The following is a 17,577-nucleotide window of genomic DNA, read 5'->3' on the forward strand; positions in this document are numbered from 1 at the left end:
GGGAAAAGCAGGCAGGCAGGCAGGCACACAACCCACAGGAGTAGGGTGCCTGGGCCTGAGCCTCTCCTCCCGCTTGCGCGACCCCGGGCGGGTTCGGACCCCACCGGCCCTCCGCAGACACTGGAGGCCTGCCCCGGGGTCCCACGGTGACTGCCCACCCCCCCGGGCTCTACATCCTTAACGGAGCCCAGCACCGGGCGAGATCCTTCGCCAGTGGAGGAGCTGTCGCTTCAACACTGCCCCCTTGCGTCGGTCCCATTTCGTGACACAGCCTGTACGTCCCTCCTTGCTCCCCCCCCCCCACTCCCAACCGCTGTCTCTCTGGCTTCTGTCACCGCCTGGGAAGTGGCAGAGGCCCCGTGGAGCCACGGGTGGCCCGAAGGGGCCTCACTGCAGGCAAAGAGTAACCCGCTGCCCACGCCCGCCGCGGCCTGAGGAGGCGGGGAGCAGGCGGGAGGCGCGGCGCTGCTGGAGCCGGCCGGCGGGTAGAGGCTCGCCGCCTGCGCGGCCCAACAACCTGGCGAGGCCCAACAACCTGGTGCGCGCTCACCACGCAGGCTGCGCGGCTGCTCTTGGGGCGCCGGGAGCCCGGTCACAGCATCTACGGCCATACCACCCTGCTCGCGCTCGATCTCGTCTGATCTCGGAAGCTAAGCAGGGTTCGGCCTGGTTAGTACTTGGATGGGAGACCGCCTGGGAATACCGGGTGCTCTAGGCTTTTGCCCGCCACTCCTTTTGCGGCCCCCATGCCCCAGGACCTTCTTCAGCCGCCAACCCCGCCACAGGACCCCTGGCCAGCGGGGCTGGGCGTGGTGGAGGGGATGGGTAGTGGGAGGGTGGGATCCGGGCCGCCGCCGAGACCTACAGCCTCGCAGACCCGGCCTCACGCCAGGCGCCTGGCGAGGTCTCCCCCCACAGCCCCTCTATAGCCTCTTTTTTCCCCGCAAGCGCAAGCGGTCAACCCACAGACCTTCGCAGCGCCCACTACCCCGCCCCCAATGTCCAAGCCCAGGACTGCCTGTCGGCGCTGGCCTACAAACTGCCTCGGGCGGCTTTCTCCTGCCAAGGCATTGCGGCTCCTTGGCAACTCCGTGTCCTTGGCACAGGGGTGATCGTCCCACTGCCTGCACCCGGGCCCGGAGACGGAGGGACTGGTTGTCCCAGGACAGCAACCTAGGGGACGCCCAGCCGCCCCACCCCACCGGAGGCCTCCATCTCCGCCGGCAGGCACCGCGGCCCCTCCCCCAGCGCCCTTCCATCTCCCAGGAGAGCCCTGCGCCCTCGGTTCCCGCCGGCCACGGCGGCCCCCGGCGCACACCCACAAAAGAGCCCGGCCAAAGCAGCGGAGGGATGGAGCGCCACACCTGCACGCGCGCGGCCTTCTCCCGGGGCCTCCAGGAGAGACCGCCACACGGGAAAAGCAGGCAGTCAGGCAGGCACACAACCCACAGGAGTAGGGTGCCTGGGCCTGAGCCTCTCCTCCCGCGTGCGATACCCCGGGCGGGGCTTGGACCCCACCGGCACTCCGCAGACACTGGAGGCCTGCCCCGGGGTCCCACGGTGACTGCCCACCCCCCCGGGCTCTACATCCTTAACGGAGCCCAGCACCGGGCGAGATCGTCCGCCAGTGGAGGAGCTGTCGCTTCAACACTGCCCCCTTGCGTCGGTCCCATTCCGTGACAAAGCCTGTGCGTCCCTCCTTGCTCCCCCCCCCCACTCCCAACCGCTGTCTCTCTGGCTTCTGTCACCGCCTGGGAAGTGGCAGAGGCCCCGTGGAGCCACGGGTGGCCCGAAGGGACCTCACTGCAGGCAAAGAGTAACCCGCTGCCCACGCCCGCGGCGGCCTGAGGAGGCGGGGAGCAGGCGGGAGGCGCGGCGCTGCTGGAGCCGGCCGGAGGGGAGAGGCTCGCCGCCTGCGCGGCCCAACAACCTGGCGCGACCCAACAACCTGGTGCGCTCACCACGCAGGCCGGGCGGCTGCTCTTGGGGCGCCGGGAGCCCGGTCCCAGCGTCTACGGCCATACCACCCTGCTCGCGCTCGATCTCGTCTGATCTCGGAAGCTAAGCAGGGTTCGGCCTGGTTAGTACTTGGATGGGAGACCGCCTGGGAATACCGGGTGCTCTAGGCTTTTGCCCGCCACTCCTTTTGTGGCCCCCATGCCCCAGGACCTTCTGCAGCCGCCAACCCCGCCACGGGACCCCTGGCCAGCGGGGCTGGGCGGGGTGGAGGGGATGGGTAGTGGGAGGGTGGGATCCGGGCCGCCGCCGAGACCTACAGCCTCGCAGACCCGGCCTCACGCCAGGCGCCTGGCGAGGTCTCCCCCCACAGCCCCTCTATAGCCTCTTTTTTCCCCGCAAGCGCAAGCGGTCAACCCACAGACCTTTGCCGCGCCCACTACCCCGCCCCCAATGTCCAAGCCCAGGACTGCCTGCCGGCGCTGGCCTACAAACTGCCTCGGGCGGCTTTCTCCTGCCAAGGCATTGCGGCTCCTTGGCAACTCCGTGTCCTTGGCACAGGGGTGACCGTCCCACTGCCTGCACCCGGGCCCGGAGACAGAGGGACTGGTTGTCCCAGGACAGCAACCTAGGGGACGCCCAGCCGCCCCAGCCCACCGGAGGCCTCCATCTCCGCCGGCAGGCACCGCGGCCCCTCCCCCAGCGCCCTTCCTTCTCCCAGGAGAGCCCTGCGCCCTCGGTTCCCGCCGGCCGCGGCGGCCCCCGGCGCACACCCACAAAAGAGCCCGGCCAAAGCAGCGGAGGGATGGAGCGCCACACCTGCACGCGCGCGGCCCTCTCCCCGGGCCTCCAGGAGAGACCGCCACACGGGAAAAGCAGGCAGGCAGGCAGGCAAACAACCCACAGGAGTAGGGTGCCTGGGCCTGAGCCTCTCCTCCCGCGTGCAGGACCCCGGGCGGGGCTCGGACCCCACCGGCACTCCGCAGACACTGGAGGCCTGCCCCAAGGTCCCACGGTGACTGCCCAGAAACCCGGGCTCTACATCCTTAAAGGAGCCCAGCACCGGGCTCGACCGTCCGCCAGTGGAGGAGCTGTCGCTTCAACACTGCCCCCGTGCGTCGGTCCCATTCCGTGACACAGGCTGTGCGTCCCTCCTTGCTCCCCCCCCCACTCCCAACCGCTGTCTCTCTGGCTTCTGTCACACCCAGGGAAGTGGCAGAGGCCCCGTGGAGCCACGGGTGGCCGAAGGGGCCTCGCTGCCGGCAAAGAGTAACCCGCTGCCCACGCCCGCGGCGTCCTGAGGAGGCGGGGAGCAGTCGGGAGTCGCGGCGCTGCTGGAGTCGGCCGGCGGGAAGAGGCTCGCCGCCTGCGCGGCCCAACAACCTGGCGCGGCCCAACAACCTGGCGCGCGCTCACCACGCAGGCCGGGCGGCTGCTCTTGGGGCGCCGGGAGCCCGGTCCCAGCGTCTACGGCCATACCACCCTGCACGCGCCCGATCTCGTCTGATCTCGGAAGCTAAGCAGGGTTGGGCCTGGTTAGAACTTGGATGGGAGACCGCCTGGGAATACCGGGCTGCTCTAGGCTTTTGCCCGCCACTCCTTTTGCGGCCGCCAAGCCCCAGGACCCTCTGCAGCCGCCAACCCCGCCACAGGATCCCTGGCCAGCGGGGCTGGGCGGGGTGGGGGCGGTGGGTGGTGGGAGGGTGGGGTCCGGGCCGCCGTGGAGAACTACAGCCTCGCAGACCGGGCCTCACGCCAGGCGCCTGGCCAGGTCTCCCCCCACAGCCCCTTCTATAGCCTCTTTTATCCCCGCAAGCACAAGCGGTCAACCCGCAGACCTTCGCCGCGCCCACTATCCCGCCGCCAAAGCCCAAGCCCAGGGCTGCCTGCCGGCGCAGGCCTCCAAACGGCCTCGGGCGGCTTTCTCCTGCCAAGGCAGTGCGGCTACTTGGCACCTTGGTGACCTTGGCACAGGGGTGACCGTCCCACTGCCTGCACCCGGGCCCGGAGACAGAGGGACCGGTTGTGCCAGGATAGCAAGCCAAGGGGACGCCCAGCCGCCCCACCCCACCGGAGGACTCCGTCTCCGCGGGCAGGCACCGCGGCCCCTCCCCCAGCGCCCTTCCTTCTCCCAGGAGAGCATTGCGCGCTCGGTTCCCGCCGGCCGGCCGAGGCGGCCCCTGGCGCACAGCCACAAAAGAGCCCGGCCAAAGCAGCGGAGGGATGGTGCGCCACACCTGCACGCGCGCGGCCCTCTCCCCGGGCCTCCAGGAGAGACCACCACACGGGAAAAGCAGGCAGGCAGGCAGGCACACAACCCACAGGAGTAGGGTGCCTGGGCCTGAGCCTCTCCTCCCGCTTGCGCGACCCCGGGCGTGGCTCGGACCCCATCGGCCCTCCGCAGACACTGGAGGCCTGCCCCGGGGTCCCACGGTGACTGCCCACCCCCCCGGGCTCTACATCCTTAACGGAGCCCAGCACCGGGCGAGATCCTCCGCCAGTGGAGGAGCTGTCGCTTCAACACTGCCCCCTTGCGTCGGTCCCATTCCGTGACACAGCCTGTGCGTCCCTCCTTGCTCCCCCCCCCCCACTCCCAACCGCTGTCTCTCTGGCTTCTGTCACCGCCTGGGAAGTGGCAGAGGCCCCGTGGAGCCACGGGTGGCCCGAAGGGGCCTCACTGCAGGCAAAGAGTAACCCGCTGCCCACGCCCGCCGCGGCCTGAGGAGGCGGGGAGCAGGCGGGAGGCGCGGCGCTGCTGGAGCCGGCCGACGGGGAGAGGCTCGCCGCCTGCGCGGCCCAACAACCTGGCGAGGCCCAACAACCTGGTGCGCGCTCACCACGCAGGCCTGGCGGCTGCTCTTGGGGCGCCGGGAGCCCGGTCACAGCATCTACGGCCATACCACCCTGCTCGCGCTCGATCTCGTCTGATCTCGGAAGCTAAGCAGGGTTCGGCCTGGTTAGTACTTGGATGGGAGACCGCCTGGGAATACCGGGTGCTCTAGGCTTTTGCCCGCCACTCCTTTTGCGGCCCCCATGCCCCAGGACCCTCTGCAGCCGCCAACCCCGCCACAGGACCCCTGGCCAGCGGGGCTGGGCGGGGTGGGGAGGGTGGGTGGTGGGAGGGTGGGGTCCGGGCCGCCGTGGAGAACTACAGCCTCGCAGACCGGGCCTCACGCCAGGCGCCTGGCCAGGTCTCCCCCCACAGCCCCTTCTATAGCCTCTTTTTTCCCCGCAAGCGCAAGCGGTCAACCCGCAGACCTTCGCCGCGCCCACTACCCCGCCGCCAAAGCCCAAGCCCAGGGCTGCCTGCCGGCGCTGGCCTACAAACTGCCTCGGGCGGCTTTCTCCTGCAAAGGCATTGCGGCTCCTTGGCAACTCCGTGTCCTTGGCACAGGGGTGACCGTCCCACTGCCTGCACCCGGGCCCGGAGACAGAGGGACTGGTTGTCCCAGGACAGCAACCTAGGGGACGCCCAGCCGCCCCACCCCACCGGAGGCCTCCATCTCCGCCGGCAGGCACCGCGGCCCCTCCCCCAGCGCCCTTCCTTCTCCCAGGAGAGCCCTGCGCCCTCGGTTCCCGCCGGCCGCGGCGGCCCCCGGCGCACACCCACAAAAGAGCCCGGCCAAAGCAGCGGAGGGATGGAGCACCACACCTGCACGCGCGCGGCCCTCTCCCCGGGCCTCCAGGAGAGACCGCCACACGGGAAAAGCAGGCAGGCAGGCAGGCAAACAACCCACAGGAGTAGGGTGCCTGGGCCTGAGCCTCTCCTCCCGCGTGCGGGACCCCGGGCGGGGCTCGGACCCCACCGGCACTCCGCAGACACTGGAGGCCTGCCCCGGGGTCCCACGGTGACTGCCCACAAACCCGGGGTCTACATCCTTAAAGGAGCCCAGCACCGGGCTCGAACGTCCGCCAGTGGAGGAGCTGTCGCTTCAACACTGCCCCCGTGCGTCGGTCCCATTCCGTGACACAGCCTGTGCGTCCCTCCTTGCTCCCCCCCCCCACTCCCAACCGCTGTCTCTCTGGCTTCTGTCACACCCAGGGAAGTGGCAGAGGCCCCGTGGAGCCACGGGTGGCCGAAGGGGCCTCGCTGCCGGCAAAGAGTAACCCGCTGCCCACGCCCGCGGCGTCCTGAGGAGGCGGGGAGCAGTCGGGGGTCGCGGCGCTGCTGGAGCCGGCCGGCGGGAAGAGGCTCGCCGCCTGCGCGGCCCAACAACCTGGCGCGGCCCAACAACCTGGCGCGCGCTCACCACGCAGGCCGGGCGGCTGCTCTTGGGGCGCCGGGAGCCCGGTCCCAGCGTCTACGGCCATACCACCCTGCTCGCGCTCGATCTCCTCTGATCTCGGAAGCTAAGCAGGGTTGGGCCTGGTTAGAACTTGGATGGGAGACCGCCTGGGAATACCGGGCTGCTCTAGGCTTTTGCCCGCCACTCCTTTTGCGGCCGCCAAGCCCCAGGACCCTCTGCAGTTGCCAACCCCGCCACAGGACCCCTGGCCAGCGGGGCTGGGCGTGGTGGAGGGGATGGGTAGTGGGAGGGTGGGATCCGGGCCGCCGCCGAGACCTACAGCCTCGCAGACCTGGCCTCACGCCAGGCGCCTGGCGAGGTCTCCCCCCACAGCCCCTCTATAGCCTCTTTTTTCCCCGCAAGCGCAAGCGGTCAACCCACAGACCTTCGCAGCGCCCACTACCCCGCCCCCAATGTCCAAGCCCAGGACTGCCTGTCGGCGCTGGCCTACAAACTGCCTCGGGCGGCTTTCTCCTGCCAAGGCATTGCGGCTCCTTGGCAACTCCGTGTCCTTGGCACAGGGGTGATCGTCCCATTGCCTGCACCCGGGCCCGGAGACGGAGGGACTGGTTGTCCCAGGACAGCAACCTAGGGGACGCCCAGCCGCCCTACCCTACCGGAGGCCTCCATCTCCGCCGGCAGGCACCGCGGCCCCTCCCCCAGCGCCCTTCCATCTCCCAGGAGAGCCCTGCGCCCTCGGTTCCCGCCGGCCACGGCGGCCCCCGGCGCACACCCACAAAAGAGCCCGGCCAAAGCAGCGGAGGGATGGAGCGCCACACCTGCACGCGCGCGGCCTTCTCCCGGGGCCTCCAGGAGAGACCGCCACACGGGAAAAGCAGGCAGTCAGGCAGGCACACAACCCACAGGAGTAGGGTGACTGGGCCTGAGCCTCTCCTCCCGCGTGCGATACCCCGGGCGGGGCTTGGACCCCACCGGCACTCCGCAGACACTGGAGGCCTGCCCCGGGGTCCCACGGTGACTGCCCACCCCCCCGGGCTCTACATCCTTAACGGAGCCCAGCACCGGGCGAGATCGTCCGCCAGTGGAGGAGCTGTCGCTTCAACACTGCCCCCTTGCGTCGGTCCCATTCCGTGACAAAGCCTGTGCGTCCCTCCTTGCTCCCCCCCCCCACTCCCAACCGCTGTCTCTCTGGCTTCTGTCACCGCCTGGGAAGTGGCAGAGGCCCCGTGGAGCCACGGGTGGCCCGAAGGGGCCTCACTGCAGGCAAAGAGTAACCCGCTGCCCACGCCCGCCGCGGCCTGAGGAGGCGGGGAGCAGGCGGGAGGCGCGGCGCTGCTGGAGCCGGCCGACGGGGAGAGGCTCGCCGCCTGCGCGGCCCAACAACCTGGCGCGACCCAACAACCTGGTGCGCTCACCACGCAGGCCGGGCGGCTGCTCTTGGGGCGCCGGGAGCCCGGTCCCAGCGTCTACGGCCATACCACCCTGCTCGCGCTCGATCTCGTCTGATCTCGGAAGCTAAGCAGGGTTCGGCCTGGTTAGTACTTGGATGGGAGACCGCCTGGGAATACCGGGTGCTCTAGGCTTTTGCCCGCCACTCCTTTTGTGGCCCCCATGCCCCAGGACCTTCTGCAGCCGCCAACCCCGCCACGGGACCCCTGGCCAGCGGGGCTGGGCGGGGTGGAGGGGATGGGTAGTGGGAGGGTGGGATCCGGGCCGCCGCCGAGACCTACAGCCTCGCAGACCCGGCCTCACGCCAGGCGCCTGGCGAGGTCTCCCCCCAGAGCCCCTCTATAGCCTCTTTTTTCCCCGCAAGCGCAAGCGGTCAACCCACAGACCTCTGCCGCGCCCACTACCCCGCCCCCAATGTCCAAGCCCAGGACTGCCTGCCGGCGCTGGCCTACAAACTGCCTCGGGCGGCTTTCTCCTGCCAAGGCATTGCGGCTCCTTGGCAACTCCGTGTCCTTGGCACAGGGGTGACCGTCCCACTGCCTGCACCCGGGCCCGGAGACAGAGGGACTGGTTGTCCCAGGACAGCAACCTAGGGGACGCCCAGCCGCCCCAGCCCACCGGAGGCCTCCATCTCCGCCGGCAGGCACCGCGGCCCCTCCCCCAGCGCCCTTCCTTCTCCCAGGAGAGCCCTGCGCCCTCGGTTCCCGCCGGCCGCGGCGGCCCCCGGCGCACACCCACAAAAGAGCCCGGCCAAAGCAGCGGAGGGATGGAGCGCCACACCTGCACGCGCGCGGCCCTCTCCCCGGGCCTCCAGGAGAGACCGCCACACGGGAAAAGCAGGCAGGCAGGCAGGCAAACAACCCACAGGAGTAGGGTGCCTGGGCCTGAGCCTCTCCTCCCGCGTGCGGGACCCCGGGCGGGGCTCGAACCCCACCGGCACTCCGCAGACACTGGAGGCCTGCCCCGGGGTCCCACGGTGACTGCCCACCCCCCCGGGCTCTACATCCTTAACGGAGCCCAGCACCGGGCGAGATCGTCCGCCAGTGGAGGAGCTGTCGCTTCAACACTGCCCCCGTGCGTCGCTCCCATTCCGTGACACAGGCTGTGCGTCCCTCCTTGCTCCCCCCCCCCACTCCCAACCGCTGTCTCTCTGGATTCTGTCACACCCAGGGAAGTGGCAGAGGCCCCGTGGAGCCACGGGTGGCCGAAGGGGCCTCGCTGCCGGCAAAGAGTAACCCGCTGCCCACGCCCGCGGCGTCCTGAGGAGGCGGGGAGCAGTCGGGAGTCGCGGCGCTGCTGGAGCCGGCCGGCGGGAAGAGGCTCGCCGCCTGCGCGGCCCAACAACCTGGCGCGGCCCAACAACCTGGCGCGCGCTCACCACGCAGGCCGGGCGGCTGCTCTTGGGGCGCCGGGAGCCCGGTCCCAGCGTCTACGGCCATACCACCCTGCACGCGCCCGATCTCGTCTGATCTCGGAAGCTAAGCAGGGTTGGGCCTGGTTAGAACTGGGATGGGAGACCGCCTGGGAATACCGGGCTGCTCTAGGCTTTTGCCCGCCACTCCTTTTGCGGCCGCTAAGCCCCAGGACTCTCTGCAGCCGCCAACCCCGCCACAGGATCCCTGGCCAGCGGGGCTGGGCGGGGTGGGGGCGGTGGGTGGTGGGAGGGTGGGGTCCGGGCCGCCGTGGAGAACTACAGCCTCGCAGACCGGGCCTCACGCCAGGCGCCTGGCCAGGTCTCCCCCCACAGCCCCTTCTATAGCCTCTTTTATCCCCGCAAGCACAAGCGGTCAACCCGCAGACCTTCGCCGCGCCCACTATCCCGCCGCCAAAGCCCAAGCCCAGGGCTGCCTGCCGGCGCAGGCCTCCAAACGGCCTCGGGCGGCTTTCTCCTGCCAAGGCAGTGCGGCTACTTGGCACCTTGGTGACCTTGGCACAGGGGTGACCGTCCCACTGCCTGCACCCGGGCCCGGAGACAGAGGGACCGGTTGTGCCAGGATAGCAAGCCAAGGGGACGCCCAGCCGCCCCACCCCACCGGAGGACTCCGTCTTCGCGGGCAGGCACCGCGGCCCCTCCCCCAGCGCCCTTCCTTCTCCCAGGAGAGCATTGCGCGCTCGGTTCCCGCCGGCCGGCCGAGGCGGCCCCTGGCGCACAGCCACAAAAGAGCCCGGCCAAAGCAGCGGAGGGATGGTGCGCCACACCTGCACGCGCGCGGCCCTCTCCCCGGGCCTCCAGGAGAGACCACCACACGGGAAAAGCAGGCAGGCAGGCAGGCACACAACCCACAGGAGTAGGGTGCCTGGGCCTGAGCCTCTCCTCCCGCTTGCGCGACCCCGGGCGGGGCTCAAACCCCACCGGCCCTCCGCAGACACTGGAGGCCTGCCCCGGGGTCCCACGGTGACTGCCCACCCCCCCGGGCTCTACATCCTTAACGGAGCCCAGCACCGGGCGAGATCCTCCGCCAGTGGAGGAGCTGTCGCTTCAACACTGCCCCCTTGCGTCGGTCCCATTTTGTGACACAGCCTGTGCGTCCCTCCTTGCTCCCCCCCCCCACTCCCAACCGCTGTCTCTCTGGCTTCTGTCACCGCCTGGGAAGTGGCAGAGGCCCCGTGGAGCCACGGGTGGCCCGAAGGGGCCTCACTGCAGGCAAAGAGTAACCCGCTGCCCACGCCCGCCGCGGCCTGAGGAGGCGGGGAGCAGGCGGGAGGCGCGGCGCTGCTGGAGCCGGCCGGCGGGTAGAGGCTCGCCGCCTGCGCGGCCCAACAACCTGGCGAGGCCCAACAACCTGGTGCGCGCTCACCACGCAGGCTGCGCGGCTGCTCTTGGGGCGCCGGGAGCCCGGTCACAGCATCTACGGCCATACCACCCTGCTCGCGCTCGATCTCGTCTGATCTCGGAAGCTAAGCAGGGTTCGGCCTGGTTAGTACTTGGATGGGAGACCGCCTGGGAATACCGGGTGCTCTAGGCTTTTGCCCGCCACTCCTTTTGCGGCCCCCATGCCCCAGGACCTTCTTCAGCCGCCAACCCCGCCACAGGACCCCTGGCCAGCGGGGCTGGGCGTGGTGGAGGGGATGGGTAGTGGGAGGGTGGGATCCGGGCCGCCGCCGAGACCTACAGCCTCGCAGACCCGGCCTCACGCCAGGCGCCTGGCGAGGTCTCCCCCCACAGCCCCTCTATAGCCTCTTTTTTCCCCGCAAGCGCAAGCGGTCAACCCACAGACCTTCGCAGCGCCCACTACCCCGCCCCCAATGTCCAAGCCCAGGACTGCCTGTCGGCGCTGGCCTACAAACTGCCTCGGGCGGCTTTCTCCTGCCAAGGCATTGCGGCTCCTTGGCAACTCCGTGTCCTTGGCACAGGGGTGATCGTCCCACTGCCTGCACCCGGGCCCGGAGACGGAGGGACTGGTTGTCCCAGGACAGCAACCTAGGGGACGCCCAGCCGCCCCACCCCACCGGAGGCCTCCATCTCCGCCGGCAGGCACCGCGGCCCCTCCCCCAGCGCCCTTCCATCTCCCAGGAGAGCCCTGCGCCCTCGGTTCCCGCCGGCCACGGCGGCCCCCGGCGCACACCCACAAAAGAGCCCGGCCAAAGCAGCGGAGGGATGGAGCGCCACACCTGCACGCGCGCGGCCTTCTCCCGGGGCCTCCAGGAGAGACCGCCACACGGGAAAAGCAGGCAGTCAGGCAGGCACACAACCCACAGGAGTAGGGTGCCTGGGCCTGAGCCTCTCCTCCCGCGTGCGGGACCCCGGGCGGGGCTCGGACCCCACCGGCACTCCGCAGACACTGGAGGCCTGCCCCGGGGTCCCACGGTGACTGCCCACAAACCCGGGCTCTACATCCTTAAAGGAGCCCAGCACCGGGCTCGACCGTCGGCCAGTGGAGGAGCTGTCGCTTCAACACTGCCCCCGTGCGTTGGTCCCATTCCGTGACACAGCCTGTGCGTCCCTCCTTGCTCCCCCCCCCCACTCCCAACCGCTGTCTCTCTGGCTTCTGTCACACCCAGGGAAGTGGCAGAGGCCGCGTGGAGCCACGGGTGGCCGAAGGGGCCTCGCTGCCGGCAAAGAGTAACCCGCTGCCCACGCCCGCGGCGTCCTGAAAAGGCGGGGAGCAGTCGGGAGTCGCGGCGCTGCTGGAGCCGGCCGGCGGGAAGAGGCTCGCCGCCTGCGCGGCCCAACAACCTGGCGCGGCCCAACAACCTGGCGCGCTCTCACCACGCAGGCCGGGCGGCTGCTCTTGGGGCGCCGGGAGCCCGGTCCCAGCGTCTACGGCCATACCACCCTGCACGCGCCCGATCTCGTCTGATCTCGGAAGCTAAGCAGGGTCGGGCCTGGTTAGAACTTGGATGGGAGACCGCCTGGGAATACCGGGCTGCTCTAGGCTTTTGCCCGCCACTCCTTTTGCGGCCGCCAAGCCCCAGGACCCTCTGCAGCCGCCAACCCCGCCACAGGATCCCTGGCCAGCGGGGCTGGGCGGGGTAGGGGGGGTGGGTGGTGGGAGGGTGGGGTCCGGGCCGCCGCCGAGAACTACAACCTCGCAGACCGGGCCTCACGCCAGGCGCCTGGCCAGGTCTCCCCCCACAGCCCCTTCTATAGCCTCTTTTATCCCCGCAAGCACAAGCGGTCAACCCGCAGACGTTCGCCGCGCCCACTATCCCGCCGCCAAAGCCCAAGCCCAGGGCTGCCTGCCGGCGCAGGCCTCCAAACGGCCTCGGGCGGCTTTCTCCTGCCAAGGCAGTGCGGCTCCTTGGCACCTCGGTGACCTTGGCACAGGGGTGACCGTCCCACTGCCTGCACCCGGGCCCGGAGACGGAGGGACTGGTTGTCCCAGGACAGCAACCTAGGGGACGCCCAGCCGCCCCACCCCACCGGAGGCCTCCATCTCCGCCGGCAGGCACCGCGGCCCCTCCCCCAGCGCCCTTCCTTCTCCCAGGAGAGCCCTGCGCGCTCGGTTCCCGCTGGCCGGCCGAGGCGGCCCCTGGCGCACAGCCACAAAAGAGCCCGGCCAAAGCAGCGGAGGGATGGAGCGCCACACCTGCACGCGCGCGGCCCTCTCCCCGGGCCTCCAGGAGAGACCACCACACGGGAAAAGCAGGCAGGCAGGCAGGCACACAACCCACAGGAGTAGGGTGCCTGGGCCTAGCCTCTCCTCCCGCTTGCGCGACCCCGGGCGGGGCTCGGACCCCACCGGCCCTCCGCAGACACTGGAGGCCTGCCCCGGGGTCCCACGGTGACTGCCCACAAACCCGGGGTCTACATCCTTAAAGGAGCCCAGCACCAGGCTCGACCGTCCGCCAGTGGAGGAGCTGTCGCTTCAACACTGCCCCCGTGCGTCGGTCCCATTCCGTGACACAGCCTGTGCGTCCCTCCTTGCTCCCCCCCCCCCACTCCCAACCGCTGTCTCTCTGGCTTCTGTCACACCCAGGGAAGTGGCAGAGGCCCCGTGGAGCCACGGGTGGCCGAAGGGGCCTCGCTGCCGGCAAAGAGTAACACGCTGCCCACGCCCGCGGCGTCCTGAGGAGGCGGGGAGCAGTCGGGAGTCGCGGCGCTGCTGGAGCCGGCCGGCGGGAAGAGGCTCGCCGCCTGCGCGGCCCAACAACCTGGCGCGGCCCAACAACCTGGCGCGCGCTCACCACGCAGGCCGGGCGGCTGCTCTTGGGGCGCCGGGAGCCCGGTCCCAGCGTCTACGGCCATACCACCCTGCACGCGCCCGATCTCGTCTGATCTCGGAAGCTAAGCAGGGTTGGGCCTGGTTAGAACTTGGATGGGAGACCGCCTGGGAATACCGGGTGCTCTAGGCTTTTGCCCGCCACTCCTTTTGCGGCCCCCATGCCCCAGGACCTTCTTCAGCCGCCAACCCCGCCACAGGACCCCTGGCCAGCGGGGCTGGGCGTGGTGGAGGGGATGGGTAGTGGGAGGGTGGGATCCGGGCCGCCGCCGAGACCTACAGCCTCGCAGACCCGGCCTCACGCCAGGCGCCTGGCGAGGTCTCCCCCCACAGCCCCTCTATAGCCTCTTTTTTCCCCGCAAGCGCAAGCGGTCAACCCACAGACCTTCGCAGCGCCCACTACCCCGCCCCCAATGTCCAAGCCCAGGACTGCCTGTCGGCGCTGGCCTACAAACTGCCTCGGGCGGCTTTCTCCTGCCAAGGCATTGCGGCTCCTTGGCAACTCCGTGTCCTTGGCACAGGGGTGATCGTCCCACTGCCTGCACCCGGGCCCGGAGACGGAGGGACTGGTTGTCCCAGGACAGCAACCTAGGGGACGCCCAGCCGCCCCACCCCACCGGAGGCCTCCATCTCCGCCGGCAGGCACCGCGGCCCCTCCCCCAGCGCCCTTCCATCTCCCAGGAGAGCCCTGCGCCCTCGGTTCCCGCCGGCCACGGCGGCCCCCGGCGCACACCCACAAAAGAGCCCGGCCAAAGCAGCGGAGGGATGGAGCGCCACACCTGCACGCGCGCGGCCTTCTCCCGGGGCCTCCAGGAGAGACCGCCACACGGGAAAAGCAGGCAGTCAGGCAGGCACACAACCCACAGGAGTAGGGTGCCTGGGCCTGAGCCTCTCCTCCCGCGTGCGGGACCCGGGCGGGGCTTGGACCCCACCGGCACTCCGCAGACACTGGAGGCCTGCCCCGGGGTCCCACGGTGACTGCCCACCCCCCCGGGCTCTACATCCTTAACGGAGCCCAGCACCGGGCGAGATCGTCCGCCAGTGGAGGAGCTGTCGCTTCAACACTGCCCCCTTGCGTCGGTCCCATTCCGTGACAAAGCCTGTGCGTCCCTCCTTGCTCCCCCCCCCCACTCCCAACCGCTGTCTCTCTGGCTTCTGTCACCGCCTGGGAAGTGGCAGAGGCCCCGTGGAGCCACGGGTGGCCCGAAGGGGCCTCACTGCAGGCAAAGAGTAACCCGCTGCCCACGCCCGCGGCGGCCTGAGGAGGCGGGGAGCAGGCGGGAGGCGCGGCGCTGCTGGAGCCGGCCGGAGGGGAGAGGCTCGCCGCCTGCGCGGCCCAACAACCTGGCGCGACCCAACAACCTGGTGCGCTCACCACGCAGGCCGGGCGGCTGCTCTTGGGGCGCCGGGAGCCCGGTCCCAGCGTCTACGGCCATACCACCCTGCTCGCGCCCGATCTCGTCTGATCTCGGAAGCTAAGCAGGGTTCGGCCTGGTTAGTACTTGGATGGGAGACCGCCTGGGAATACCGGGTGCTCTAGGCTTTTGCCCGCCACTCCTTTTGCGGCCCCCATGCCCCAGGACCCTCTGCAGCCGCCAACCCCGCCACAGGACCCCTGGCCAGCGGGGCTGGGCGGGGTGGGGGGGGTGGGTGGTGGGAGGGTGGGGTCCGGGCCGCCGTGGAGAACTACAGCCTCGCAGACCGGGCCTCACGCCAGGCGCCTGGCCAGGTCTCCCCCCACAGCCCCTTCTATAGCCTCTTTTATCTCCGCAAGCACAAGCGGTCAACCCGCAGACCTTCGCCGCGCCCACTACCCCGCCGCCAAAGCCCAAGCCCAGGGCTGCCTGCCGGCGCTGGCCTACAAACTGCCTCGGGTGGCTTTCTCCTGCAAAGGCATTGCGGCTCCTTGGCAACTCCGTGTCCTTGGCACAGGGGTGACCGTCCCACTGCCTGCACCCGGGCCCGGAGACAGAGGGACTGGTTGTCCCAGGACAGCAACCTAGGGGACGCCCAGCCGCCCCACCCCACCGGAGGCCTCCATCTCCGCCGGCAGGCACCGCGGCCCCTCCCCCAGCGCCCTTCCTTCTCCCAGGAGAGCCCTGCGCCCTCGGTTCCCGCCGGCCGCGGCGGCCCCCAGCGCACACCCACAAAAGAGCCCGGCCAAAGCAGCGGAGGGATGGAGCACCACACCTGCACGCGCGCGGCCCTCTCCCCGGGCCTCCAGGAGAGACCGCCACACGGGAAAAGCAGGCAGGCAGGCAGGCAAACAACCCACAGGAGTAGGGTGCCTGGGCCTGAGCCTCTCCTCCCGCGTGCGGGACCCCGGGCAAGGCTCGGACCCCACCGGCACTCCGCAGACACTGGAGGCCTGCCCCGGGGTCCCACGGTGACTGCCCACAAACCCGGGGTCTACATCCTTAAAGGAGCCCAGCACCGGGCTCGACCGTCCGCCAGTGGAGGAGCTGTCGCTTCAACACTGCCCCCGTGCGTCGGTCCCATTCCGTGACACAGCCTGTGCGTCCCTCCTTGCTCCCCCCCCCCACTCCCAACCGCTGTCTCTCTGGCTTCTGTCACACCCAGGGAAGTGGCAGAGGCCCCGTGGAGCCACGGGTGGCCGAAGGGGCCTCGCTGCCGGCAAAGAGTAACCCGCTGCCCACGCCCGCGGCGTCCTGAGGAGGCGGGAGCAGTCGGGGGTCGCGGCGCTGCTGGAGCCGGCCGGCGGGAAGAGGCTCGCCGCCTGCGCGGCCCAACAACCTGGCGCGGCCCAACAACCTGGCGCGCGCTCACCACGCAGGCCGGGCGGCTGCTCTTGGGGCGCCGGGAGCCCGGTCCCAGCGTCTACGGCCATACCACCCTGCACGCGCCCGATCTCGTCTGATCTCGGAAGCTAAGCAGGGTCGGGCCTGGTTAGAACTTGGATGGGAGACCGCCTGGGAATACCGGGCTGCTCTAGGCTTTTGCCCGCCACTCCTTTTGCGGCCGCCAAGCCCCAGGACCCTCTGCAGCCGCCAACCCCGCCACAGGATCCCTGGCCAGCGGGGCTGGGCGGGGTAGGGGGGGTGGGTGGTGGGAGGGTGGGGTCCGGGCCGCCGCCGAGAACTACAACCTCGCAGACTGGGCCTCACGCCAGGCGCCTGGCCAGGTCTCCCCCCACAGCCCCTTCTATAGCCTCTTTTATCCCCGCAAGCACAAGCGGTCAACCCGCAGACCTTCGCCGCGCCCACTATCCCGCCGCCAAAGCCCAAGCCCAGGGCTGCCTGCCGGCGCAGGCCTCCAAACGGCCTCGGGCGGCTTTCTCCTGCCAAGGCAGTGCGGCTCCTTGGCACCTCGGTGACCTTGGCACAGGGGTGACCGTCCCACTGCCTGCACCCGGGCCCGGAGACGGAGGGACTGGTTGTCCCAGGACAGCAACCTAGGGGACGCCCAGCCGCCCCACCCCACCGGAGGCCTCCATCTCCGCCGGCAGGCACCGCGGCCCCTCCCCCAGCGCCCTTCCTTCTCCCAGGAGAGCCCTGCGCGCTTGGTTCCCGCTGGCCGGCCGAGGCGGCCCCTGGCGCACAGCCACAAAAGAGCCCGGCCAAAGCAGCGGAGGGATGGAGCGCCACACCTGCACGCGCGCGGCCCTCTCCCCGGGCCTCCAGGAGAGACCACCACACGGGAAAAGCAGGCAGGCAGGCAGGCACACAACCCACAGGAGTAGGGTGCCTGGGCCTAGCCTCTCCTCCCGCTTGCGCGACCCCGGGCGGGGCTCGGACCCTACCGGCCCTCCGCAGACACTGGAGGCCTGCCCCGGGGTCCCACGGTGACTGCCCACAAACCCGGGGTCTACATCCTTAAAGGAGCCCAGCACCGGGCTCGACCGTCCGCCAGTGGAGGAGCTGTCGCTTCAACACTGCCCCCGTGCGTCGGTCCCATTCCGTGACACAGCCTGTGCGTCCCTCCTTGCTCCCCCCCCCCCACTCCCAACCGCTGTCTCTCTGGCTTCTGTCACACCCAGGGAAGTGGCAGAGGCCCCGTGGAGCCACGGGTGGCCGAAGGGGCCTCGCTGCCGGCAAAGAGTAACACGCTGCCCACGCCCGCGGCGTCCTGAGGAGGCGGGGAGCAGTCGGGAGTCGCGGCGCTGCTGGAGCCGGCCGGCGGGAAGAGGCTCGCCGCCTGCGCGGCCCAACAACCTGGCGCGGCCCAAAAACCTGGCGCGCGCTCACCACGCAGGCCGGGCGGCTGCTCTTGGGGCGCCGGGAGCCCGGTCCCAGCGTCTACGG

This window comes from Rhinolophus hipposideros (genome assembly GCF_964194185.1).
Source record: "Rhinolophus hipposideros genome assembly, chromosome: 21".
NCBI classification, from domain to species: domain Eukaryota; kingdom Metazoa; phylum Chordata; class Mammalia; order Chiroptera; family Rhinolophidae; genus Rhinolophus; species Rhinolophus hipposideros.